This window comes from Phalangium opilio, unplaced genomic scaffold (assembly GCF_054372755.1).
Source record: "Phalangium opilio isolate 3A_F unplaced genomic scaffold, DU_Popi_V2 ptg000217l_1, whole genome shotgun sequence".
Classification (NCBI taxonomy): domain Eukaryota; kingdom Metazoa; phylum Arthropoda; class Arachnida; order Opiliones; family Phalangiidae; genus Phalangium; species Phalangium opilio.
This window is the reverse complement of record NW_028324218.1, coordinates 2,633,831-2,661,194: the sequence shown is the minus strand read 5'-3', so window position 1 is coordinate 2,661,194 and position 27,364 is coordinate 2,633,831. Positions and strand designations below refer to the sequence as shown.

Below are 27,364 nucleotides of genomic sequence, written 5' to 3'. Positions count from 1 at the left end.
CCCCCCCCCTCCCCCCATAATCAAGAAGATTTCCTTCATTGTATTTTAACAGTCGCTGACAAAAGCCATTCGCTAAGCCTAACTGCTAACAACCTAAGAATGGTACCCAAAAAACTGGTTGAAACATTAAAAACCGTCATAGAAAATCATCAATTCCAAGACTGCATTTAATAATAGGTTATTTCAATTTAACCTCCATGTATCTTGACCCCTACCTTAGACAGTATTAATAATAACACTGGGTCATAAGTTGACAAAAACAAGGCCCCGTTTTTCATTCGAAATGGTCTAGTTTCTAGTAATAAAGCTAATGGAACTTCGCCATCCTCGTACATACATATATATTTCTTGTGCAGAGTTGTAGATCATTTCTCAGGCAAGGGATGAGCTAAGCCTTGGTTGGCTTGTACCCCCAGCAACCTCGGGCAGTAACTAACATTGGGTCGGGGCCTTGTTGGGGGCTTGACTATACATATCTGTAAGGACAAGGGGGCAGAACCAGACCCTTACAACATGGGGTGGCCCTTTCTATATGCCCCCAACCAAAGTGCTTATGCAATTCATGCAATGGTCTTTGTTCGTCTTTGCCTACTTCCCTTACATCAGAACAGAATTTCGTTGGCAAAAAACAGAAGCTCATAATCAGAAGTTGAGCGCCTTTGGAGCTCTTAATTATAACTATAAGAGCTTAGACACTATAGTATAATTAAAGTATTTCAGCAAAGGCTTAACAAATACGAGTACTTGTTCATAGATTTTGAATCATGACAACGCACTAGACAGTTTTGAAATAAAATTAGCCGAGGCTTAACTTAACTTACCATTTTTGAAGAGACGTAGATATATCGGTATTTAATTAAACTGGTTGTACTTCGAACACAGAGGTACTTGCGGTCGGTTGGTTACGTGTATGGTAATTGTCCTCAAGGGTCATTTGACCAAGTGCTGTGATGTGATGTGATATGCATACACCATTCCTCATAGCACCGTACTAGGCTTAACAACCTGCGATGATAACGTGTAAAACGTATAGACCAAACCATGCAACCGAACACATCAAAATCTGCAATCAAAATGAGAGACTTGTAAAAAAATAGACCAAATTTTTTTATAAGAGAACACAGTGTAAATTGACCTATTTATTATAAACAAACGTTTATAATAATTAATTTCTTACTTAATTTAATTTAAATCTCATTAAAATATTTAAAACAAATTCAAAACATACACACATAAAAATACAAAAAAAAAAAGATTTCTTTAAAAACCATTTCCGGAAGTTATATTATATGAAAAACGAAAACCGAATTTGAGATATAACTTTTCATCCCGCCTATTTTTCCTGATCTCCCGCTTTTTTTTTTCCTTCTTTTCCCGCCAAAACGAAAAAACCCTAGGAAATCTCCCGCCAATTCTTCTAGCCCATTGCGGGAGTAAAATAGTGCTGACGAGTGCGTCGTCATCGGGGGTACCCTGGAAGTACCCTAGCTAGGACAGTTTTGGGGTATAGAGAGAGAGAAAGAGAGCCCATAGGCGTTGAATACAGTGATTTATGAGAGAAGCTCGGTTAGAGCCGATGTAGCAGCCTACAATTTCTTGGTGGAGGGGACCTTTTGCTCGATGAAGCGAGTCACGTGGGGAGAAGAACCGGGGCCAACTTTTGGCGCGCTTTCTTGCAAGCAACTTCAGGGACCCTTATAGAACTAGGGGGTAAGAGATTGCATGGGGGTCCAAGTAGTTCTTATAACAATGAATGCTAGCTAGACTCAGCCATATATTCGGAAAGATGGTTTCACAGACATTATTATGGATGTTGCCTAAGTAACATCGTAACTAGAAGTATTCCCATAGATAACGTGCAAATACAAGTGTTGCCAGTTAGTCATTTGTGTTGTAACGTCTGCAATTGAACAGCTATCTAAGACAACAACAACAGACTGAACAAGGCTTGTCGAATAGAATTCTGTAATTCAATTCAGAACTAGATCATTCAGTTTCAAACCTGAATGATGCAGAAGATGCTCTAATAACAAAATTACTTTCAACCCTGACCCTGAAGCGCATGCGCAGTTAAAGTTTAGAAACGGGGGGGGGGGTCGAAATTAATTTCTCAAGCTCTCCCCCCTTTAGTGACTGCATGCACACTATCTATTACAGAATTGATAACTTTCTTATTAGAAACTGAGCAGGTTTTGCATTCAAATTTTTAACATTTAATTTGCAAGTCTGCGAAGTTACTAAAGTACTTGTAGTCTTAATTTCACTCTGCAATCAATCCATTGGTTCACCAGCGATCTGGCAACACTGGCTTGAATAGGGAGAAAAAACCTCTAACCCCCTTAGTCAAAAGTATATGTATATATATATATAGATTACCCTGTGCTATCATATTTCAGTTATATACGATGAGATTAGGCCTAACGGTTACTATATATAGTTTGAAGGCTTAGCGCTTAGAAATCCCTTGCCTGGCAAAACAATCCCTTGGAAGTCCTATAGGAGGGAGACGTACCCAAGCTCTCTTTAGACATCTTGGCATCGTCATAAGTCAACTAACAAACTAACTAAGTTCAATATCGTCTCCATACCATGCATGATATCTTTCAATGCATCAAACCAGGGACCCGGTCGTACCTCCAAAACCAAAATTATATAGCAGCTCACCAAATTTCGCGGTATAAATCTGAATCTTTAACCTTTAACCCTTTGACAAGGCGTCATGGTTTTTGGCGAATAAAGACAGACTTGGACTAAGTGGTGTTTGAGCATTGGTGAGCACCAAATGGGTAGGCAAGCCTAAGTATCGGGACATACAAGTTGGTTAATACATTGCCATCGGTCTCTGTGCACTCTCATGATGCAAAATGAGTACAGCGCAGTCGCCAAAAAGCGAGATGGAAGGCAAAGTTCTACCCCCACGTGTCTTTCCCTCTTATAGTTATATCGAAATGGTCCATTAACATCCGGACTTTATGTGGTCAATTAAGATATGCCTTCACAAACAACAAGGACTATACTTAGGTATGTGCAGCAGGACTGGTAACCAACGTCTTTGCATCCACATACCTCTGTCCCGGATGTACAGTATACCATTAATGTTAACCCTTAATATCTAGCAGAAGACACTGCATCCGCCACGCCCCTTTTTTATAAGGGCGTCATGGTATTCGTGCATGTTAACCCTTAATAACTAGCAGACGACACTGCTCCCACCACGCCCCTTTTTTCGAAAGAGGCATCATGGTACTCGTGCTATGACGTATAACGAAAAGCAGGGCATTCGTAATCGTAACTCGGCGAGCACCGCGTTGTAAGGCAACTTAAATTCGAGTTATTAACGTAGGGGATCGATAAATGGCGACTTGTGTGTGTGCGCGTGGTGGAGCTAGTGTAGTAGTGACTTGCCGGTCTCGCGTTAAGCTCTCCCTACCCAAGAAGCTAGGGGACAGAGTCGGTGTACTCTCTAGTTGGTTCTAGTTCTCCACCGAACGACACTAGAGTTTAAAGTCGGCACCCTGCACCAAAACACATGAATTTGTTTCTTCAAAATTAAAACAATTCATGATAAATCAGTGACAATGCGTTTAAAATGTCGTTCCATTCATTGTCTAACTTAAATGACAATTAAAAGTGACTAATTAATCCAAATTAAGAACTCAAGATTCGAATGTCTTGTTGACGTTTATGGTTAATTTTGAAACGCGACTAAATACAAACTCAAATTAACTAACGACAATTTATAATAATAATAATTTTGTGTCGTCAACAAATAATTAATTCGTGTAATTAACATTAATAATCGCGTATTGACTTTAAAAAATACACGTAAGTATTGTTTGTTTAAATTAATTTTGTTATTTTTTATACTTCATTACAAGTGTCTTGTTTATTTATTTACTTATTTATTTTATAAATAAACAATTTAGCAATAAATAGAGGATGCCAATTAATATACCGTAGTTTCTAATTAAATTCATAATTTTGCAAAAAAAATTTTACCGAATTATGAATATGCATTAATATATTAATATATTTCTGAACTGAATTGAATTGAATTGAACTGGCACACTAACTATTAAATCGATTAATTTAATACCTAAATCGTGTCACGTTTTGGTTTTGGGGCATGCAAACAAGATCAATAAATACTCCAGTTTCTAAGACCTCTCTATTTTTTGCTAAAACTTATATGTACATTGTTCAGTTGTTGACTTTCTATTAAGTTGTAATTTGGGTTAATTTGGATAAATAAATAATTAATACATGCATAAATACTGCGTCGTAAGAAGCACTAGGTCAGTAGTATAGGCATTTCTCATAAAAATTGTACCGTCATAATAACTTTAATAATAAAAATACCATCTACTTAATACCAGAATTAGAATCACGAGACCTTAGTATTTGGCGCCAAAAGCAGCGCGCGCATTTAGGCGGGAATGGTCAGATTATATGTTGAATAAGTTTAGGCGGGAAATTTTCATTTATTGAGCTTCATAGCTCGTGCACCATAAGCGCGAGACTTGCAAAAGGCAATGGAAACTTGTCTGATTTTTCCATTAATAATGATGATTGCAGCATCCACCAAAAGGGCATCAACTATCCGACCTCTCTTCAATATTACTAAGCTATATTAGAACGCTCGTGCGCTATAAAAATGCGGGAATAGACAAATTTTTCTCTTCCGAGTAAAACTCCAGATTATGAGAGTTGTAAACGAAAAAAAAAATGGCGGTTTATCTGGGATTAAGCGTATATTGAACTTTTTCTAATATATTTATCTTATGTTGGTGTCAAAGAATCCTGGCAAAACATATCGAATACCGAGATTAACTTTTCCAATATTTAATACTCTGGCTGGTATTTACTAACCCTTGGCTGGGAATAAAAGGTCATAGTTCAGAGTTGTTTTGGTTTACAGATATTTACTCCTAAATTAAAATTTACCTATAGTATTTGGTCTATTTTTGGCCTACTATAAAAAACTGGGCGTAACTTTACCATGGACGAAAAACTAGGAGATGAAAACATGGCTTCGTTAAATTGGTCACGTGACCACCTTGCTTCAACTGTCCATACACATTGCAATTTCCTCTCCATGCTATTATTCCTCCATGCCTTTACTTTGTAAAAGAATTTTTCACATTGGAATGTTACCTAACGTATAAAGCTCGAGCGAAATTCTTTCCCGCCAAATATCTCGCGCCAGTTTATTTTATTTTTTTGCGGGAAATGTCACGTGTACCGGAATTTTGTGTCATTTTTAAACTAAATTGATTGACAGCTCGTGCCAAAATAAAACAATATATAGAATATTTAAAGGAACAACGTCACTAATATTTGAAGGGAAAATATCACTAATATTTAAAGGAAAATTATCTCTCACTAATATTTAAAGGAAAATTATCTCTCACTAATATTTAAAGGAAAGGTATCACTAGTATTTAAAGGAAAAGCAACACTAATATTTAAAGGAAGGGTATCACTAATATTCAAAGGAAAAGTATCTCTAATATTTAAAGGAAAGGTATCACTAATATTTAAAGGAAAAGCAACACTAATATTTAAACGAAAAGCATCACTAATATTCAAAGGAAAAATATCACTAATATTCAAAGGAAAAGTATCTCTAATATTCAAAGGAAAAGCATCACTAATATTTAAAGGAAAAGCATCACTAATATTTAAAGGAAAAGTATCACATACTAATATTTAAAGGGAAAATATCACTCACTAATATTTAAAGGAAAAGCATCACTAAAATTTAAAGTAAAAACATCACTAATATTTAAAGGAAAAGTATCACTCACTAATATTTAAAGGAAAAGTATCACTCACTAATATTTAAAGGAAACGTATCACTAACACTTTAGACCAAATTTCTTAACCCTATTTCCCGCCAATTTGGTTTGGTAAAAATGAGTATGGGCCCCCATAGCTGTAGTTAGTTGAAGAGGCAATTGATTCTATACCCCCAGACCAGACCAAACCAGACCCCCAGCCCAGAAGCGTTCTTCGTTCATTTTAATGCATTCAGATGCAGAGCAAACACTCCACGCCCCCCCCCCCCTAGCTAGAAAAATCTCCCCTGATTTACATACAAATGAAGTGAACAGAAAGAAAGGGGGAGATGGGGGATGAAGCCCCACACTCACGAGGAGCTAAGGCTACCCTCCTTTCCAAGTATTTTTCATTTATATTTCAACCACAGCAAAAACCTAGTATGTTCATTAATTAAATATAATTAAAGTTAAAACATTTTTGCATTTCGCTGTACATCCCTGGACTTTAGTTTCTATTGTGAGACAGAGAGGGTATAATCTTGTACATTAACAAGGCTGTTGTTACGGATATTGTTTTATTTTATTAGTCCACCAGGGGGTCTAATTATGCCACTATCCTTGGTTTAATACGTCATGCCCCCCTAAGGATTTGGTTAACCATCAAAAATATTTATATTTTTTGCTAGGAAGTATTTTAACGGTTGGTTAAGTTTGGTTTATGTATTTCAATTTACATTTTGTTAGCAAAAATTCCGTGTGAAGGGGCTTTGTAGGCGTGGCGATTGAAATCGTCAGTTTTATAGACATAAATTTTCACACTATCTAGCTAATTACTAAGGCTGGAAACTACTACCTCATTACAAAACAACATGTGGTACCATGTGGGAGGTCTTTGTGGGCGTGGCACAACATGTGGGAGGTCTTTATGGGCGTGGCACAACATGTGGGAGGTCTTTATGGGCGTGGCACAACATGTGGGAGGTCTTTATGGGCGTGGCCTTTGAAATCTTTGTATGTATTATAAATTTTCCAATTATCTAGGCACTAGCTATTTCTAAGGCTTCAAAAACAACTGTACCGTAGTTTATAACATTACCTCAAGTTTATACATCTAAATGTTTGAGTTATACAACAAAAAAACATGCGGTTCATAACATGTGGATGGCCTATATGGGCGTGGCCGTTAAAATCCTCGCTAGAATTAGCCTAAGTCTCTTGTAAACTTATAGAATATTAATTATAACGTTAAACAATTCAATTGGATTAACCCAGAAATTCGTAGGTATAGGCATGGTTGGTCGGATGATTTTCGAGTCATCACGTGATATACGATAATTATATGTATAATTACTTGTCTGTATCTATATATTATACAACACTAAACAATTAAATTGGATTAATTCTACAATAATACTAAGTTAATTTAGATTTAAATATTATTAGCGGGTGATTAAGTACATTATGCGAGTGGCAATATATTAAAATGTAATCGATAATTGCTTTCTCATTTTGACATTATTAATCAATGATATACAATATAATTTATATACGTTATAGCATAAGTTTATAAGTGATAAGTATGATTTGCACTACCTATACGATTCGTAATGCTACTGAGAGACTTACAGCAGCTCGAGATATCTAGTTCGACTCAGGGAGAAAGAGGGAGAGCGAGTCAATTGAAGTCCCAAGTACACTCGGTGGTGGTTAATTAATTTTGCAGCTAGGACTTATTTCCATCTAGGTCCTATTTAGTCTGCATTACTAAGCCCCCTTTGACAGCAGCGCCCCACTCACCAGGCCTCCCTCGCTTTACCTCCTCGAATCAATGACCTACCTCACTCACTCACTCACTTCAAAATTACAAGCTCCAGTTTGTAACCAGAGATTAATTAAACAAACTTATGGAAGGAACATATCTTATAAACTTATGGTTGAGGGGAAACAGGCAGTTTCCTAATATATATATTAAGGGATGTTATGTTATAGTATAATGTATATATGTCTATCGCTAATTAGCCCAACTCATATTCATTAAAGCTTACACTGTGTTACAGTTAATAACCACGTAGTCTTAGCTTAGCATTCTCTTAGATAGAAAAGCCAACAGCTTCTGTCATAGATATCATAATATATGTCGATTGGGAAAATGTAAATAACTAAGAAACGTTGAAAATTATATTGAAGTTACATTTGCGACTAGAAATCTCTAAATGAACTTTGCAAAACACCCTGTATGTTAAGGGCCATCTCTTGGGCGACATAAAATAGCCCTAACTCTCTTCTATCCAACGGTACTAATTACACGGTTCTATCTTAATTAGGGCTTGAGATAATTAAGATTAAGTAAAACACCTAAATTACCTATATTATTTTATCTCCTTCGAATTAAGTTTATTTAAGATATCTATGGTTTGAACAACGTTGCTTGTCACTGAAGTAGAACTAAAGGACACCATTCCAAATCATATAAGATTGGAAAAGGAAAGGTGGTCAAAAGAGAACCCGTATACCACAAATTAACACTATAGCTCTTAAAGATACTTATCTGTTTCGATGTGAATCGAGCCTAATTACGCCTATACTACTGCTGCAATAAGTTAAGCCTATTTAAGATCAGTCTTTCGTGAAATACCATACAGCAGCAAACAATACGCCTGCGCAGAGTTGAATCTGGAGTATAAACATTGTGGATGTTACTACGAATGCATACAGCTACTAGGAATTATTGTGTACTGTGTTAATTTCTATGCTGGGTTTGTGGGCAGGGCTTAAAAACTAAATATTCTGATGGCGTCTTTCTGACCAAGTTTCATTGGTTGGCATGTTGGTAGCGTCCAAGGTACAAGTAAAATTCGTCATAAATAATGATTAGTCTAGCTAGCTCCTCCCATAAATCCCGCGATGGCGTCTTTCTAACGATGTCGTTTCATTGGTATGTTGGTAGCGTTCAAGGTAGATTATTAATTTGCCAAGTAAAATACGTCATACATAATGATTAGTCTAGCTAGCTCCTCCCACAAAATCTGCTCTACTAAATACGTTGAGAGAAAATGCGGCTAAGCAATTATTCCTATTAGAGGTATGTATTCCTGGGGGGTACAAACAATTTTTGGAAATTCCCCAAAAAAAATTGCACTAGGTGTTCAAAAAATTAGACCAATTTTTCAGAAAAGGTCCAAATATTACCCCCTTAAAAAATTGTCCAAATTTCTTACAAGTATTTTTATCCCATACACCTTATGGTTACCCATCACTTATCTGTCACAAGAATTTGTCAAAAAAAGAAAAAAAAAATTACCGACAAGTCATCCAGATTCCTTTACAGTCAACTAATCTTGACTAAATTTATTGTATTCCAATGGTAAAAGACAACCATACTTGTCATTGACAAACGAAACCATGTTAACCCTAACACTAATGGTGTCAAGTTAAATTGTCGCGCTTTGGGGCTAAAAGAAGAGTCCGTTTAAGTATTAGGACACGGAGTAAGGTAGCCAGCCAGCAATTTCTTACGAGGTTATGTATAGTTCATACCCATCTGAATTTTCAATAAGAATAAAGCTATTGTTAAGCCTTTTTTGGAAAAAAGGCAGCTAAGCCTTGGTTATATTGAATTCTACGTATGCTTTGTATATTGTACCGAATATTTTTCTTTAATAAATCATTTGTAGTGTCTGTGGGAATGCGGCTATCTGTCTCTCGAGGTGTTGGTAACTTCCCATTTCGCGTTTATCACTGAAATATGTGTATTTAACTTCATATTTAACACTAGTGTCCATTCCCTCGGAATGTAGTGTATGGCTATTTGTCTGGAGGTGTTGGTAACTTCGCGTTTATAACTGAAAGATGTGTATTTAACTTCATATTAAACGCTATTGTCCATTCCCTCGGAATGCCTGGGCAAGTTTTCTTTAGTTTTCTTAAGTTAGAAAAAGGGCCATTTAGGTTAGGGTTTTTGGGTGCAAAGGCTTAGGATCTTGAAGCAAAATTTCTATTGCCGCTAGCACTTAAGGCAAAATTACTTTCATCGCTGTTTTTATTATATTTTCTTTTCTTTTTAAAAACTAAAACTCGTACTGGAAAAGTAACGTATCTTCGTTAAGGTTTTGGTGCAGAGATACGTGGTTTTGCATTTCTTAAGTCAACTCTGTTATATTAAAAGGCGAGAGTTGGGAGTTGATAGTTGTAGGTGTTATAGACTTAGGTTGTAACGTGTTACTTTTGTCATTGTTTTTTGGAGAAATGTTACGGAACACGAGGGGATTTCTTAATGGGTTCAAATAGGGTCCGAGTATTTTTAAATCGGTTTAAATATGGTCTGAGTATTTTTAAATGGGTTTAAATATGGACTGAGTATTTTTAAATGAGTTTAAATAGGTCCGAGTATTTTTAAATGGGTTTAAATAGGGTCCGAGTATTTTTAAATGGGTTTAAATAGGGTCCGAGTATTTTTAAATGGGTCCACACAGTGTCGGAGCGTTTTTAAATGGGTCTAAATAATAACCGAGCACTTTTAAATGGGTCCAAATAATAACCGAGCGTTTTTAAACGGGTCAAAATAGTGTCCGAGCATATTTAAACGGGTACAAATAGTGTCCGAGCATTTTTAAACGCGTCCAAATAGCGTCAGAGCATTTATAAACGGGTCCAAATATTGAAAATGTGTTGAAAATTGTTAAAAAAAAATATCAAAATTGTATAAAATAATACTGAAAAATTAGACTAGATAAAATGTCCTAAAAATAGTCCGAAATCTCAAAATTTGTCCAAGAAAGTAAATTTTAGAGTCCGTAAAAGTTTCCCAAAATCTTGGACCAAATTCAATTACCAAAACTCTCTCCAAAAACTAAAAAAAAAAAAAATTTCCTACAAACAAACTTTCTGAGATAAACTCCCAAAACTTCAAAATCAGATAAACCCAAAGTTAAAACTTAAAATACTCGCATGAACAATTTTCAACCAATTAAGAACAAACAAAGTTAATTTAAAACCAAGACGACAAACGAAATTAAAATAATAGCAATTTAATCCTAGAGCTGATCTAAAGACTAGTGCACCATCCAAAATGTCTAAAATACAGAAAGTTAACGTACAAGTGAGTAGGCCTAGAATTTTCAAAGGGGCCAAGGCTTAGAAATTTAAATACCGAAGGAGGGAGAGAAGGAACAAAGAACAACTTAATTAATAATGTCGCCAAGGTCCGGTATTTATCGCGTCTGTTATAGAAAATAGGCACGTTTTTTAAAAAACACAAAGGCTTAGCTTAGACTTCAACCCAAAACTAAACCTAGCTAGGCATAGTAGCGATAAAAATCAAAATACCTCTGAAAAAGATGCTCGCACTGGCTCTGGGACAATGAAAGTGGCGAACCAGCAAGTTCTAGAGTAAACCCGGGGTTGCACTAGAGCACCCTGATAATTATAGCTGTCCTCTCATACTTGGTTAATGCATTCAGTGGCGCGTTAAATTGAAAATTATACGCCGTTTCGCACTTGGAAACCTCAACCAAACTTTAACACCGTAAATCAAGTTGTTCTCTACTACACGCTTCAGTTGATAAATTATGTATCAAAACACGGGTTGTCAACGAAAAACTGTGCACTGAAGTTGATACAATATGCTAATTTTGTTTTCAAGTTTAAAAACACTTCGAAAAAGTAATTTTTTTTTAAGGTTATAGTAATTTAAATAATTTTAGGGTGTTAAAATATGTATATAATATAAATTTGGATTAACGTCAACTTATCTTGAAAGTGGTTTAACATTGCGAAAACCGGTTTTGAGAGGGAGATTAATTGCACGTTAAGTTGTCGTTTGCGTTTTTCTTTTCTTCAATATCTGATTTATTTAAGGTTATAGTAACTTAAATAATTTTTAGGTGTTAAAATATGTATGAAATATAAATTTGGATGAATGGCAACTTATCTTGAAAGTGGTTTAACATTGCGAAAACCGGTTTTGAATTTGGAGATTACTTGCAAGTTAAGTTGTCGTTCCATTTTATTTTTCAATAACTACCAGATACTAAAAATAGATCCGACTTATCTACTTTAGAGTTTAGACGTCTAAAAATATGTAAATTTTAAATAACATCATTAAACATTCTCAAAATGTCCGTCAAAATGTATTTACATTTACGACAAATATAAGCTCCATTGAATGACATCTCGATGCACCAAAGAAGTCAAAACGATTTTATATCTTTAAACTAAAAAAAAACCTTATATTCATGGGATATTACCTCAAAATATTATCATAAGTAAAATGAAATCATCTGTAAGTTTCTTACAAAAAACATCCCATTTACACCAGGTTAATCCTAATTGATTGCTTCAACTCCAAAACATTTAAACCCCATAAATAGGCCAAACTTAAGTTTTCTACAAAACCTGTTTTTACTAAGTTAAATCACTTTCAAGATAAATTGTCGTTGGAATTATTGTACAAAATAAAGGAATAGATTTAATTTTAGAAGTAGGAATGGAGAATAGAGTAATATCTGGGCGCGCGTCAAAGTTCCGGGACGGGGGGGGGGTATGAAAGAAGAGGCGGGTCATAGCGACAGAGGTAAAAAGGAACTACGTATTTATCGCCGTCCCCTTGCAGCAACGTCATCAAAACGTATAGTAGGGTTTAAGTGAGCAGCCAATAAGATAATTTAAACTTTTCGTTACGTGTTGGTTGGAGGGAAGAGCTTATCTATACTGGGCGTTCTATGAGTCGGAATAACTGAAGTAAATACTAACCGTTAGACTTCATTCCTACTTCTAAAATTAAATCTATCCCTGGTACAAATAATATCACCTAACTTAGAATCGAATAACGGTTACTTATGTTATCATTTCCCATCAACAAGAAGAGGTTTTTTGGTCGAAAAACTCTTGGAAATTTCACCGTCGTCGTCATCGTGGAAAGACTTGAAAATTTTCACACACACACAAAAATATCTAAAACCCATTTTCGGTTGGTACCCTATATAGTGAAGTGTTACGCCGCGGTCTTAAAGCCAATTTGAAATTCACCGTTCGGCCGCATCGAAGGTGAGGGCGCCACTATCGAATTTAGTAGAGGGTTTTCCTATATATATATATTTTTATGGACATTTTACCCAAGTCAACTGACACTGAGTTTAGTACGTAAAATGGGGTAGTTATGATTAAGGAAGTAGTGACAAGTGACTATGTAGTTGAAAAGAAAACGGACGGCGACGGAAGGGCTCTCAATGTGTTTAGGGTAAATTATCATGAATTTTAAATTTAAATTCGGGTGGTTTTCTAGAGGTAGGTGAAGGCTCGCATCTTATAGGCCATTTTGCACGCTTCACAGACGCCTAAAGAGAGAGTGAGAGAGAGAGAAAGAGAGAGAGAGTGAGAGAGAGAGTGAGAGAGAGAGAGAGAACTAGGGAATATGTTCTACGCTCTCTTGAAGAAGGATATGTATTCCATATATATACAGTAGAACTTTCTTGTTGAAAACTTATCGTGGCCCACTATGTACAACGGCAAGCAGCCTGCAGGTCTGTCTGTCTGTCCATACAGCACAGTGTTGGTTAGATATTAAAAATATATAGTTTGGCATGGTATTATTATACTACTGTATAGTAGTTTTTCTCCTAATTATTTATAAGAGCATAAGTTCATAAGATATGTTATGTTCCATAAGTTTGTTTGATTAATATCTGGTCATGACAAACTGAACTGGAGCTTGTAATTTTGAAGTGAGTGAGTGAGGTAAGTCATAGATTGGAGGAGGTAAAGCGAGGGAGGGACCTGGTGAGTGAGTGAGGCGCTGCTGTCAAATTTGGGCTTAGTAATGCGGACTAAATAGGAGTGCCTAGATGGAATAGGTCCTAGCTGCAAAATTAATTCAACCACCACCGAGTGTACTTAGGACTTCAATTGACTCGCTCCCCCTCGTTCTCCTTCTCGAACTAGTTATCTCGAGCTGCTGTAAGTCTCTCAGTAGCATTACCAATAGTATAGGCAGTGCATATCATACTTATGGAGCGAACATATCACTTATAAACTTATGATGAGAAGAATGTTATGTTTCATAACATAATTTAGGGTATTTTCCCTATAATAATTTAGCAATTTTCTCTACATCTTGTGAAAATATCTTCATAAGGAAAAGGTCCAGTAGATTAGCTAAGCCACACTGAATGGGTGAAAAGAGGTTTGGGAGGGGCGTGAACTTGGGTTTTTGCGCAATTCCATTTATCAAGATTGGGAGGATTCTTTTGCCTATCTGGTTGGGAAAAGGGAAAAGTTTTTCCCTACGGCTAAGGGTTTTTCTCTCTCTCGTTTGAGTTTGTCGTTTGTACGTCACTTGTTCCCCTTGTAAGTTGTAAGACCAAATTAGAGAATCCAAAAGGATGGTGAAAGGTGATTGCTTTAACAGAGGGATAGGACACTAAACGTCACAGCGCGTGGCCCCACACCCAATTACCCTTACCAGGAGGGGGGTTACGAACTTACTGACACCCCAATCCCTGCTTGAGTTGGTAGGGAACGACTAGACATAGGAGTTGGCCAATTTATTACTTTTAATGATATTGAACCCTACTCCCATCATCCCCCAACTTAAAAAAAATAGACCAACTGTAGGTCTAAAACAGACTTTAAGCTTACAGATTATATAGGCATAAACTTAAATTAAATAAATTTTTAATTAACCAGTGTTTTCCTTTCTTTAATTAAAAAAGAAAGAAACGTCTTAATCGCCATTGTTTTAACAATGTTTATACAAAGTCCAAACGTTACGTAGACGTGTCCGGAGTTAATCCCGGCCGCCTCTAAATTACAACCAGCCAGCATCTGATTGGTTCTTGAAAACTCGTGCACGTCAGCGCGATGCGAATGAGATAAAAAATTACAGTCATATTTTCCGACTGAGGAGAGGAGGCGAAATCGCCCGGCGCCTCCTCCTTTTACGCCCCCCCCTTGTAAAGGGGGACTGCAGGACTATGGCGCGAGGGAATACTTAGGAGGCATCTTATACCTTCTCCCTAATAAACTAGACATCACTTCTTGGTTATAATAAATTAAATAAATCATAGTTGATTAAATAATTCACATCGTACCGGGGAAAGTTAAAGGAGGTCAAAAGGTCAATTAAGTCCCCCTCTCTCACTATTTCTAATATATATATGGTACGTACTTCAACGGAACGACTCAATCAATACACTAAGAAATTTATTTCTTAGCAACAACTCGGAGCTAGCAACACTTCATATTGCCAATATTCTCAAAAGTTTGTTGCTAACTGGGGATGGGGGGTTAGAAAGGGTTAATAACAGATTGTCATAATTAAAAGCAACCCACTTGCCACCCTCAACAACTCGAGCCCCGGCCCAAAACCTAAAAAGGAACCATCGCCTAGCTTCATTAAACCAAGAAGTTAATTTATTGAAGTGAAAATAATATGAATTGTCAGCAAAAGTATAATATAATACCAAGAAGTGATATCTAGTTTATTAGGGAGAAGGTATAAGATGCCTCCTAAGTATTCCCTCGCGCCATAGTCCTGCAGTCCCCCCTTTCAAAATACAAGGGGGGGGGACGTAAAAGGAGGAGACTCCGGGCTATTTCGCCTCCTCTCCTCAGTCGGAAAATATGACTGTAATTTTCTCTTCATTCGCGTCGCGCTGACGTGCACGAGTTTTCAAGAACCAATGAGATGCTGGCTGGTTGTAATTTAGAGGGGCGGGGATTAACTCCGGACACGTCTACGTAACGTTTGGACTGGAGATAAAGAGCTTTAAATGTGGATGAATGAATTTATTTACCTTCTCCCTAATAAACTGATATCAGAGTATCACACTTCAATTTACAACCTTCTATGGAAAACACAATACAGGTTCCCATAATATAATATCGGCTAGCTGTTTATAATCTCCGTATCAAAAATTCTAAACAAAACTGCATCTTTGGCTTTGGCATGGCACGGTTGCCTAGCTTGTTGATTAATTGAGAAAATTAGTCAATTTGACAAGCGAGGCTTTATTCTTCATCGCTTAAACCATAAGTTCATAAGATATATTCCTTCCATAAGTTTGTTTAATTAATTTCTGGTCATGACAAACTGAAAGGCTTAACTATAATTTTGAAGTGAGTGAGTGAGTGAGGTAGGTGATAGATTCGAGTGGAGGTAAAGCGAGGGAGGCCTGGTGAGTGAGTGAGTGAGTGGGGCGCTGCTGTCAAATTTGGGCTTAGTAATGCAGATTAAATAGGAGTGCCTAGATGGAATAGGTCCTAGCTGCAAAATTAATTAACCACCACCGAGTGTACTTAGGACTTCAATTCAATTCTCGCTTCCGTCGTTCTCCTTCTCGAACTAGTTATCTCGAGCTGCTGTAAGTCTCTCAGTAGCATTACGAACAGTATAACTAGTGCATGTCATACTTATGGTTGGAACTTATGCTTAGACTAAGGGCTAAGTTTCTTAGATCGGTTTTATCCAGGAACTCTGCGAGACTTGAAATACGTCGCAATCGTTTTTAGCTCGAGACTTTCCTGACATTAAAGTACCGAATATCGACATATTTATTTTATATTTATTAAAGTTAGGCTTAGCGTTCGTTATTGGAATTAGAGAGTTTCGAAACGTATTGCTCGCTTGCGTTTTGAAATTGGAGAGGTTAATTTAGGGTGATTTTAGAGTACCGCTTAAAAGCTATCCCTCATTAGTATGCCGAAATGAGCCGCAATCCGCGCTGAGTTATGACGTGTACGGATTTTGAGCGCGAAAGATTCTCAAAGAGTTTAAAAGGTTTAAAGTTTTAAGACGTATGAGCTCGCGCTCATAATGGATTTGGGTTTTAGGTCTAAAGTTCTTTTGTAAGAAACAAATTATTAGAACCTAAAAGTTTAGGTTTAGTTAACTTACAAAAGATAAGGAAATTGGTGTAAAATGTGTAGGAGGAAATTGGCGTAAAATGTGTAGGAGGAAATTGGCGTAAAATGTGTAGGAGGAAATTGGTGTAAAATGTATAGGGGAAATTGGTGTAAAATGCAGGAGGAAATTGAGGTAAATATATGAAGATATTGGTGTGAATAATAATAAATTACATTGATATTATTATTATTATTATTATTATTCTTTTTCTAATATCTATGCTTATTATCCCTGGCATTTATCAAGAGCTTATAGTTAAAAATACAGCTTATATATATGAACGCACGCCTCTATAAGCAGACGACGGTCGCATTCGATATGATATTGAGGTCAGATTACGGGGTCACAAATCCAATATTTTCCTATATATATATATATATATATATATATATATATATATATATATATATATTTACCACGGGATATGAAACTGTTTTTATGTTTTTCCCTCGCGCTGCCCCTTATCAACGTGGACCCCGACTGACCCTTAACTGTCCCTGTCCGTCTTTCCGTCTGTCTGATATCCCATTGTGTTTGTTGTCAAGCTTACAGACACTGTATTCCTTGCTTCCATTGGAATTTAGACGGTGTCTGTTTCGATCCTAACTTCCTAAGTATTAATATTTCTTATATATTTGATAGGCTATTTCGATTCAGTACGGGCGCCACTCCATCCCCCGCCTTTCCTTCTATTACCGTAATTAAAGTTGCACGAGCGTTGCACGATAAGACTCTGATATTTAATTAAAATCGCCTATGGAATATATATTACTTCTTTTTTATTAATGGACTATTTCGACTCAAAACACGTGCTACGCGTTTAGGCTATATAAACAGCTATTATTCTGGCACGAGATGACTCCCAAATTTAACGGCATACATTCTTAAGTAGAAAAGGACTATCGTGGCGCGTGCCGCTGTTTTCTCGTGCAGAGTTCATTTCATACGGAGATTACAACAGAGCGTCTTTAATTCCGATATATTCAAAATACCTTCCACGGCGTTGACTTTTCAGAGTGGTATACGAAACAAGGTGTCATTAAAACTAAGAAAACCAAGGCTTAGTAAAAATATAAAACTTACAGAAATAGATTAAACTAAAATTATCAAAACTATGCTTCTGTAGAATTCTGTTCGATTCAGTACTGGATGGATAATTCAGTTCAAAACCTGAATGAATGTGGGAGATGGTCTAATACCAAAACTGGCAACCCTGCCCCTGAAGAAAATGGGTTAAACTTCAGAAATTAATTATTCTAGCCCCTTTTAATGCATACATAACTTCGTAAATTTATTTACTTTTGTTCCTGGCTTACATTGCATACATATTCCTATTTTTGTTATGATCCTACAGGATTAAGTAGCTTATGTAGTCTTTGTTATTCCTTGGGCATTATTGGTTTATCATATATATTCATTCCTAAGCCTTGGTCACAAAATAACCGTACATTATAATTAAAATAATGTGTATTTTAATCATTAAATAGTGGTTAGCACCTTGACAAATTAAAAATAATAACAGGGTCCAGCAAATAAATCAAAAACCCAATCAAATCAAATCAAAGCTACAGGATGTTTTCATTTACGGTCAAGTCACTTTGGGTCTAGTTATAAGTACGTCTTTGCAAAGACAGTCTCATTTGACAGTGATGGAAGTTAGGGGGAAATGCTGGAATGAGCTTCAACAAACGTGAAATCAATAAGGAATGACCTAAGGAGAGGCTATCTATTCCTGTGTAAATACAAAATGACCGGAACCAACGATGCCCCAAGACAAAGTCGACGGATCCCCGAAGAGAGAGTGAGAGAGAGAGAGAGAGAGGAGGGGGAAGAGAGCTCGTTCAGGAATCTTAGAGTGTTGGTCAGACGGGAATAACAGTGACCTGATTACGTCAGCCTCGAGCTATATAAGCTAGGCCTAGCTCGTTTGGATTCACAACACCCCCCCTCTCCCCCCATCCCAAACTCTCATCCTTTAGACATCAGACTATGTATGGGACTTATACGATTTTCTAAGATAAGTAGTATTTACGTATACTGTAATATAGTGTTTTCCCACCGTAATTTAGCTCCTTTTCCCTTTTGTAATTTAGTAATTTTTTCCACCGTAATTTAGTAATTTTTTCCACCGTAATTTAGTAATTTTCTCTTATGTAACTTAGTAATTTTCCTCGCCTTAATTTGGTAGTTTTTCCCACCGTAATTTAGCCCCTATTCCCTTTTGCAACTTAGTAATTTTCCCCCACCGCAATTTAGCCCATTTTCCCTTTTTTAACTTAGTAATTTTTCCCACCGTAATTTAGCCCCTATTCCCTTTTGCAACTTAGTAATTTTCCCCCACCGCAATTTAGCCCATTTTCCCTTTTTTAACTTAGTAATTTTCCACACCGTAATTTAGCCCCTATTCCCTTTTGTAACTTAGTAATTTTCCCCCACCGTAATTTAGCCCCTTTTCCCTTTTGTAACTTAGTAATTTTCCCCCACCGTGATTTAGCCCCTTTTCCCTTTTGTAACTTAGTAATTTTCCCCCACCGTAATTTAGCCCCTTTCCCATTTGTAACTTAGTAATTTTTCCCCACCGCAATTGAGCCCCTTTTCCCTTTTGTAACTTAGTAATTTAGTAATTTTCCCCCACAGTAATTTAGCCCCTTTTCCCTTTTGTAACTTAGTAATTTTCCCCACCGCAATTTAACTCTTTTTCCCCACATTAATTTACTAATTTTCCCCACTGCCATTTAGCTCTTTTCCCACTACTAACAACGCCACAATATACAGTTATTATATCTATGAATTTGTTCCAGTAAAATGTCAGATGTGACTTTTATCAAACGGAAGATATATAGGCATATTTGAAATAAATAAAAAGGAGAGAGGAGATGGAGAAGATGTACGTCGCATTTTGTCGAATCAAATTCGACAATCTCTCTCTAGCTCTCTCTCTCTCTCTCTCTCTCTCTCTCTCTCTCTCTCTCTCTCTCTCTCTCTCTCTCTCTCTCTCTCTCTCTTCATCTGACTACGAAAAGGACCGGAAAGAAGAATTTTGGTGGTTCCTTTTTTTAAAAAAATAGAAAAAAATAAAAAAAAAGGATTTTGAAGAAATTTTCACTATTTCTCTACAAGACCAAGGCTTAAGTTTTGAACGTGTTTCAATCTCATTTTATTTTCTTGAAGATGTCACACATTTTGGGTCCCATTGATACATAAAAATCAAGATTCGGTTCTGTTTTGTATAAGAAATAGGCTTAGAATTTCAAGATAGAATAAATGGTGACTCTTGACAAGAAATGAAATATATGGGAATTTTCAAATAATTTTTTTTCCTTTCCTTATGGAATTTATTGCGATTTTTTTTTGACAAATTGGATTGAGGGCATCTTCGACATCATTCAATTTTAATTTTTAAATGTTTAATGTCAAAATTAAATTGATTGATTTGACCTATTTATAGCATAAACAATTAAATAACGTTCCTTAAATTTTAAACGATTTTTAATTATTAAAAAATCCGCCAATAAAATATCACCGCTATTAAAAGGCGCCCGTAGGTGCTTACCAAACGAGCTAGACTTTTGAAGCGGTGTTTGTTAAGCGGCTTACCATCGGGATCGGTCCAGTGAACCGTAATGCCCCTTTTAAAATCAATCTAAATTTACAATACCATAAACTAACAAACTTTAAACCCTCCTTTCCCACAAATAACGTTTAAAACACATAAAAATAATCATAAACTACAATAGTACATTAAGCAAACTCCGGGTGACTCGTAGGAACAGCGCGAGATTTAAAAATCCAACCTTAAATTGCAATAAAATTAAAACTAAACCCCAACTCTTAAAACACCTTATTAAATTAAGCAAACTCCGACTGGTTTTAAAATCACCCAAGCACGAGAAAGAATTAACTACTCGCGCGAGATATTCTTGGATTTATATCGATACCCGATGTCACTTGACACTACAGTTGAATATAAAGTTTACCCAATTAAATTTAATCTTTAATTGACAAGTGATATGGTAAGAAAATACAGTCCTCGATTGATCCGAGTATAAAGTTAGTTTCAAAGATAGTGCATACCGAGTGGAGCGAAAAGGACCCAGAGAGATTATTTTAATTCGTATACCCAGATTGCATTGCGAATGTAACACTAGTGCCTACACACGTGACCCCAGTATTGAAAGGATTTTAATATTAAAATAATACTGAAGGATTAAGGGTTGTTAATCCACAAAAGGATTTTAAACTTAATCTTTAAAAGATTTAAAATAATTTTTGCCAAATAGATAAATGAATTTAATAATACTAGAAACAAATAGTTTCCCATCAAGATAAATAGATTTATTTTAGATGCAAATTATCTATTTCACTAGCCACGCCCATAAAGGACCTTCACATCGCACAGAAACAAAGGAATTGAGCTGATAAATAAATATTACAATCAAATTATTTATAGAAAAGACTATTTTATAAAATTACTTCACAAGCCACGCCCATAAAGAACCTCCAGATAACACCGCAACTCAGAAACTGAGCTGATAAATATATTTTAGGACTGAATTATCCACAGAAATGACTGTATTTTAAACTAATTTACTAGCCCCGCCCATAAAAGACCTTCACATCGCACCGAACCCAGAAATTTACTCCAAAGACTTTATTTAAAATTATTTCACAAGCCCCCGCCCATAAAGGACCTTCACATCGCACCGAAAACTCAGAAATTGAGTTAAACTAAGCCTAAAAAATTAAATTAAAAATAGAAGTATAACTAACTTTCAAAGTTAGTTATAAATCCTTTCATAGTCTAAGCAGCTATAGTGTATGGCGCTAAAAGCTTCCCGAAATACATCGACCTATTTGATCTTTTACTCGGCTTTTCCGCACTTTACAAGCCGTACTTTTAGAGCAATTTTAAATCAAAAACACACGGAGATCTAGCTCAAAGAAAAACATCAAATAGTCAGAAACAGAAGGAAACACAACAACTCTAAACCGATTACATTCTTTTGAACATTTCCCTAATACCAAGAAAGATCTAATACCAATGTAGATTTTCTAGACTTTCAACTAAAAGTTCAAGTTAAGCCTTTGCAAAGGCAATTTACATAAGGTCTAGCTCCTTTAAAAGCAAGCAACATGACTCTGCAATTAGAAAATTTTCTAAATACCCCACTGCATAAGTTTATAAGTGATAAGTTCCATCCATAAGTATGATATGCACCCCCTATACAAGTTCGTAATGCTACTGAGAGACTTAGAGCAGCTCGAGATAACAATAGACTCAAGGAGAACGACGGAAGCGAGAATTCAATTGAAATTCTAAGTACACTCGGTGGTGGTTAATTAATTTTGCAGTTAGGACCTATTCCATCTAAGCACTCCTATTTAGTCCGCATTACTAAGCCCCCTTTGACAGCAGCGCCACCTCACTCACTCACCAGGTCTCCCTCGCTTTACCTCCTCTCGAAAATATGACCTACCTCACTCACTCACTCACTTCAAATTCATTACAAGCTTTTCAGTTTGTCATGACCAGATATTAATTAAACAAACTTATGGAAGCAACATACATATCTTATGTATTCCTAATGCCATAATTTCAGAACCAAGTCTTAGCAATTTTTGTAACTTAAGCCAATGTTCCAATACTGCAATAAAACAGAAATAAGAAGAAAATAAATATATGGGCCTAGGCTTATATAGAAGTGGAAATTGAGCTTAAGTTGTTAAGACATTTTTTCGTTCTTTCTTTCTTCAAAGATATGGCAACACCTGCATCCATCGACTGCAATATATATCTGAAATATGATGCTTAACACTAACGGCTTTTTAAAAGCTTTTACGTTTTATTCTTTTTTTTTCTTTATTTTTTGTTGCAAAAGTAGAGGTGTTTTAAGGTGTTAAGTTTAAATGTCAAAATTCGTTAAAGATGTTTTTTTGAGTTAGGCCTAGTAGTGTTATCCGAAATTCATCACTATAGGAGAGTAAAAAAATTACATGGCGTAGTATTAGCCTACTAAAATGTAGTAGTTTTTCAATGGAATATTGGATATTCTACAGTGTGCAGTATTATCCTACTACAATATAGTGTTTTTTCCTCCTATGTTACTACTAACGAAATATTACTCTGCCATGATGGAGTGATGGATGTTTTGTTAAAAAGGTTAAGGTTCGAGTACTAAACAAGAAATATCTAATATTGGAAATTCTACTATATATTTAGTATTATCCTACTACAATGTATTGGATTTTCTCCTATATAAGTATGAACCAAATGTTACGCAGTCAAATTGAATAGTCATTGATGAAAATATTCAGGTTCGTGTACTAAATACGAAACATATCGAACATTGGAAATACTACTATATGTAGTATAATCCTATTACAATGTAGTGGTTTTCCTCCAATGAAAATAAAATCTACACATTGGCGGAAACCAACTACAGAATAGTAGGGAAAATACTAACGCTATAAGACATGACATAACCAAGAAAAAGAAAAAAATCTAAACATGGATGGAAACCAACTACACTACAGTAGAAAAAATACTATCCTAACTCGAATAGCTAAACCACACCACCAACATTCTGATTAAATTAATCTGAATTTCAATTAAATAGAGCAGCACGCCAAAAATTCTTATTTCTCACGAAGCAAACACTCGTCGTGACTTTTAATCAGACAAAGTACATCCCGAACTATTTTATGGTATATTTCCTCCCATTAAAACCTCTATAAACAAGCTAGATCATCCCGTATTCTTTCAGTTCCTAGGCCTTTCTAGGCGGGAAAATACTATTTTTTTTACGACTAAGAGCATTGTCTCTTGAATAAAAATGGCTGCTCTGCGAACCTTTAAATACACATGGGATGAAACACAGCGGGGGGGGGGGAGATGGATAGAAGGCTCGACAGTAAAAGCTATAGGCTACTAACACCCAAAGGCGCCTCCTAGCGCTTGAAAACGCCTGCTAGCGCTTCAAAGCGCTTGCTAAAAGTTGTGAGGGATAAGAAAACAATAAAAAATAAAGAAAAAGAATATTTTCAAAGGGGGTTTCATAGTTAATGTGCAACGCAGTTTTCTACTATGGATGATTTTATACAAAGTCAAGATCAATTTTGAGAGTTTTATTTTGAAGTGCTATAACTCTGGTTCTATAAGAGATACGGGGATGTCCTTTGAGTATGTTATAGTCCTATTTCTTAGCTTTCCAATGATACTTAAAACTTGGAGTTACGATAATCAGGGCCCAAGTAATTAAGCAAAATGTTCATGAACGTCAGAACTCCATAGGGTTAATTACACGCAACTTTGGAGACTCATTACTCAGGTTCTATTATAGCTACAGGAAAATCCTTTGAGTATGTTATAGCCCTATTTCTTAGCTTTCCAACGGTACCATATAATTGGGGTTCACGAACGTCAGAAGTCTCCATAAGGTTAATTACACGCAACTTTGAGGCTCATAACTCTGGTTCTAATAGAGGTACAGAAAAATCCTTTGAGTATGTTATGGCCCTATTTCTTAGCTTTCCAACGATACTAAATAATTGAGGCTACAATAGTCATGCATGTAGAAAATACCGAAAAACATTGGGCCTTAATATAAAAACAACTTCACATTTACAGTAAATTCCGCGCGAGATGAATTTTTAAAATCCCAGGACACCACGTGGAAAATAGTTTTTTCTCTCTCTCGCTCTCTCTTTCTTTTTCAAAGTCTATGCATCCTTATTTCGTTTTCACCCAAGGAATATCTAATATTTATGAAAATATAACCAATGTAGCCAAAAGCAGAAATCGAAAGTGTATTCTCAATGATAGGTAACTATCTCGGCATTGCTTCAATTTCTCTAAACAAAGTTGAAGTCTGATGTTAAGAAAAGATGGGAAACACCCGCGGCCATTTAACGTGACGACCTTAAAACATAGATATTAAAAATAAATATAAACTAAAAATTTTAGAATCAATAAAAATTTGCGTTAATTTGTAGTTTAAAAATAAATTCTAATTCATTAATTTTTAAATTAATGTCGTATATTCATATTTATTGATGTATTTATTTTTAATTTAATTATCTATGGACTCATAAACCTAAAAATGCTTAGAAACACTTTCGAGTTGCAGAATCAATTTTCGACGAAGTTTCTTAAAAGTAAAGATATAAACTTGACAAGTTTTTAGAGCCTGGAGCTAAATTTATATTTTAAGTATCTTTAAACACGCAATCTTTACGTAACTTGACACTATTTAAAAGTCTGAGAATTTTGGAGAGGCTCCAAGCCGCTAAAATACTATAATATTATCAAATAAATAAAAATAAAATTAAATTTGAATTGATTTTGTGAAGCCACCATACAGGGGCAAACCATCCAATGTATTTCCTACGAGCCCCTGCAAAACGTTTCCCTGCATTACAAGCGTGTATGCATTAAATATATTTCAAATATGTTTAACGCTATCTTTACGTTACAAAACACTATTTAAAAATCAGAGGAGAACTTTAGGTTGGCTCCAAGCCGCTCAAATACTATAATATTATCAAATAAATTAATATAAAATAAAACTGAAATAATTTTTTGTGAAGCCACCATACAGGGGCAAACCATCCAATGTATTTTCTAGCTGCCCCTGTAAAATGTTTTGTCTGTCTTACACAAGTGTATGCATTTCATTTAAATTGATTTTTTAAAACTTTATTTTTTTGAAAATCCTGCAATATGTTGGGATAAAACCTACTAGTTTCTAGTAGAAAAATACTACAGCATAGCTAAACCATCCTGCGTAGAGGCCCGCTTTCATTAGCGCGTTTGTTGTGTTGTGATGTTATTAGATGAGATGAGATGAGGGAATTTTCTCGCTAGCCCACTTTATTTACGTCAGTAAATAATAAATATTCCAATATAGAGTAGAATATAGAATCTACGACCTTACTACTACGGTCGTTAAAAACACCGCGCATGCCCACTGAAGTAACGACCGAAACTTGAAAACAGCCCATAATCATAATCATAATTAAATTATACTTTAATGCTAAGCCTAGTAGGTCAAAAAGTAAAGTTAATCATTGCACAGAGGAATTATGGGTAAAAATATATTCAAGCTACATTTAGCAAACTTTGCTAAGCCTAAATTGAGTGTTTTTCAAATTAAGGCTTAATAAACTCGTGAAAGCTTAATTTTTTCTTCTAGAATGCTAAGCCTAAATTGAGTATTTTTCAAATTTAGGCTTAACAAGCTCGTGAAAGCTTCACTTTGTTTTAGCGTGCTAAGCCTGAATTGAGTGATTTTCAAATTTAGGCTTAATAATCTCTTGAAAGCTTAATTTTTTTCTTCTAGAATGCTAAGCCTAATTTGAGTATTTTTCAAATTTAGGCCTAAGTTAACAAACTAACCAAGTAATTAAAAATGTCCTTCATGAGCCAATAAACATTAGGCCTAATATTTTTTGAGTGAGTGAGTGAGAGAGAGAGAGAGAGAGAGAGAGAGAGAGAGAGAGAGAGAGAGAGAAATAACTTCAATAAATCCAATCTTTTACTTGTCTATCTGAATAATAATCGACAAAACACAAAGGCTTAACAAGAATTTAAGAAACGATACCTTAAGGAATTTTGAGAGAAGCTATGTATCTGAGAAAGTGGGGAAAGAAGGCGGGCCTTCTTGAGAACACTACAATACCGCCCCCCCCCCTCCTTGTCATGTCAGAAAGATTAGCAGAACGCGCCAAAAACCTCATAAATCACGAGCGTAAAGTTATACCAAGAACAATCGTTAAGCCTTTGCGCCTGAAATTTTTGGCTATCTTAAAACCAAACCTGGTATTCCCATGCCTATAGTAGACGAACCAAGGCCTAGCACTAGCAGTTAGAAAAGGCGCCAAAACTTTAATTCTCAAAGGTCTAATTTATATCTGACCTAAAGGCAATAGCGAACTCCAAACGAAAGGCCAACAGAATAAAAAAAAGAACTATATATATATATATAAGACAAAGGCTTAACTCAGGTTTTAAAGTTTTAGTAAAATTCAAATGTCATGGGAATAGATTGGCAATTTTTCACCGAATCAGTTTCGTTGTTTGGTAGTCTTATGAGATTTTTAAACATAGTAAATAGGAAACTGTACAATATTTTCAAAACCAATGCTCTTAAATTTGAGATAAATATAGAGTAATAGCACCTGCCTGCCTTTGACTATGTAACATTCTATGGGAAGTTAATAATGAGTGCCACTACTCAATAAATTTTGTGCTAATCATCTAAGGCATCGAACAAAGCACCTTCTTCTAATTTGCATAATTAAAACAGCAATATATACAGGGTGTTTATGATAAGTCTGCAGCCATAAATTAAGGGGTATGTTGTTCTTCTAAGGGACACTGTTTTCGAGTTAAGATTTGATGTGTGTTTCCCAAAGAACAATTAACATCCCCTTTAATTAATTTAATTGCAGACTTATCATAAACACCCTGTACACCTAAACTTTCTATGATCCAAGATCTAGCTCAATCTGATTTAAAATTTAAAGACGTACCTATACCAGAAACCTATATAGCTAAGCCTAAACACCAAGGCTTAAGGCATTTGGGAAAACAATACGCTACCAATTTATCGAACTAACGACTGACTAGACAAACAAATTAGGAATAATTTATGGTGCAGCATAGAAACCTCGCTGCTTGATAAGC

The 27,364-nt window shown here is 35.6% G+C and overlaps 2 protein-coding genes across 2 annotated transcripts in view; one reads left to right on the top strand and one right to left on the bottom strand.

Annotated features, from left to right (window-relative positions):
• LOC149615628 (coiled-coil domain-containing protein 63-like) overlaps positions 1-27,364 on the bottom strand; it is a 124,601-nt gene that overhangs the window by 66,489 nt on the left and 30,748 nt on the right. Inside the window, exon 3 of the mRNA XM_089857186.1 lies at positions 822-1,063. The gene's annotated coding sequence lies outside the window, so the exon portion shown is untranslated. The remainder of the gene's footprint in view (positions 1-821; positions 1,064-27,364) is intronic.
• LOC149615627 (uncharacterized) overlaps positions 3,482-27,364 on the top strand; it is an 80,467-nt gene continuing 56,584 nt past the window's right edge. The window contains exon 1 of the mRNA XM_089857593.1: positions 3,482-3,825. The gene's annotated coding sequence lies outside the window, so the exon portion shown is untranslated. The remainder of the gene's footprint in view (positions 3,826-27,364) is intronic.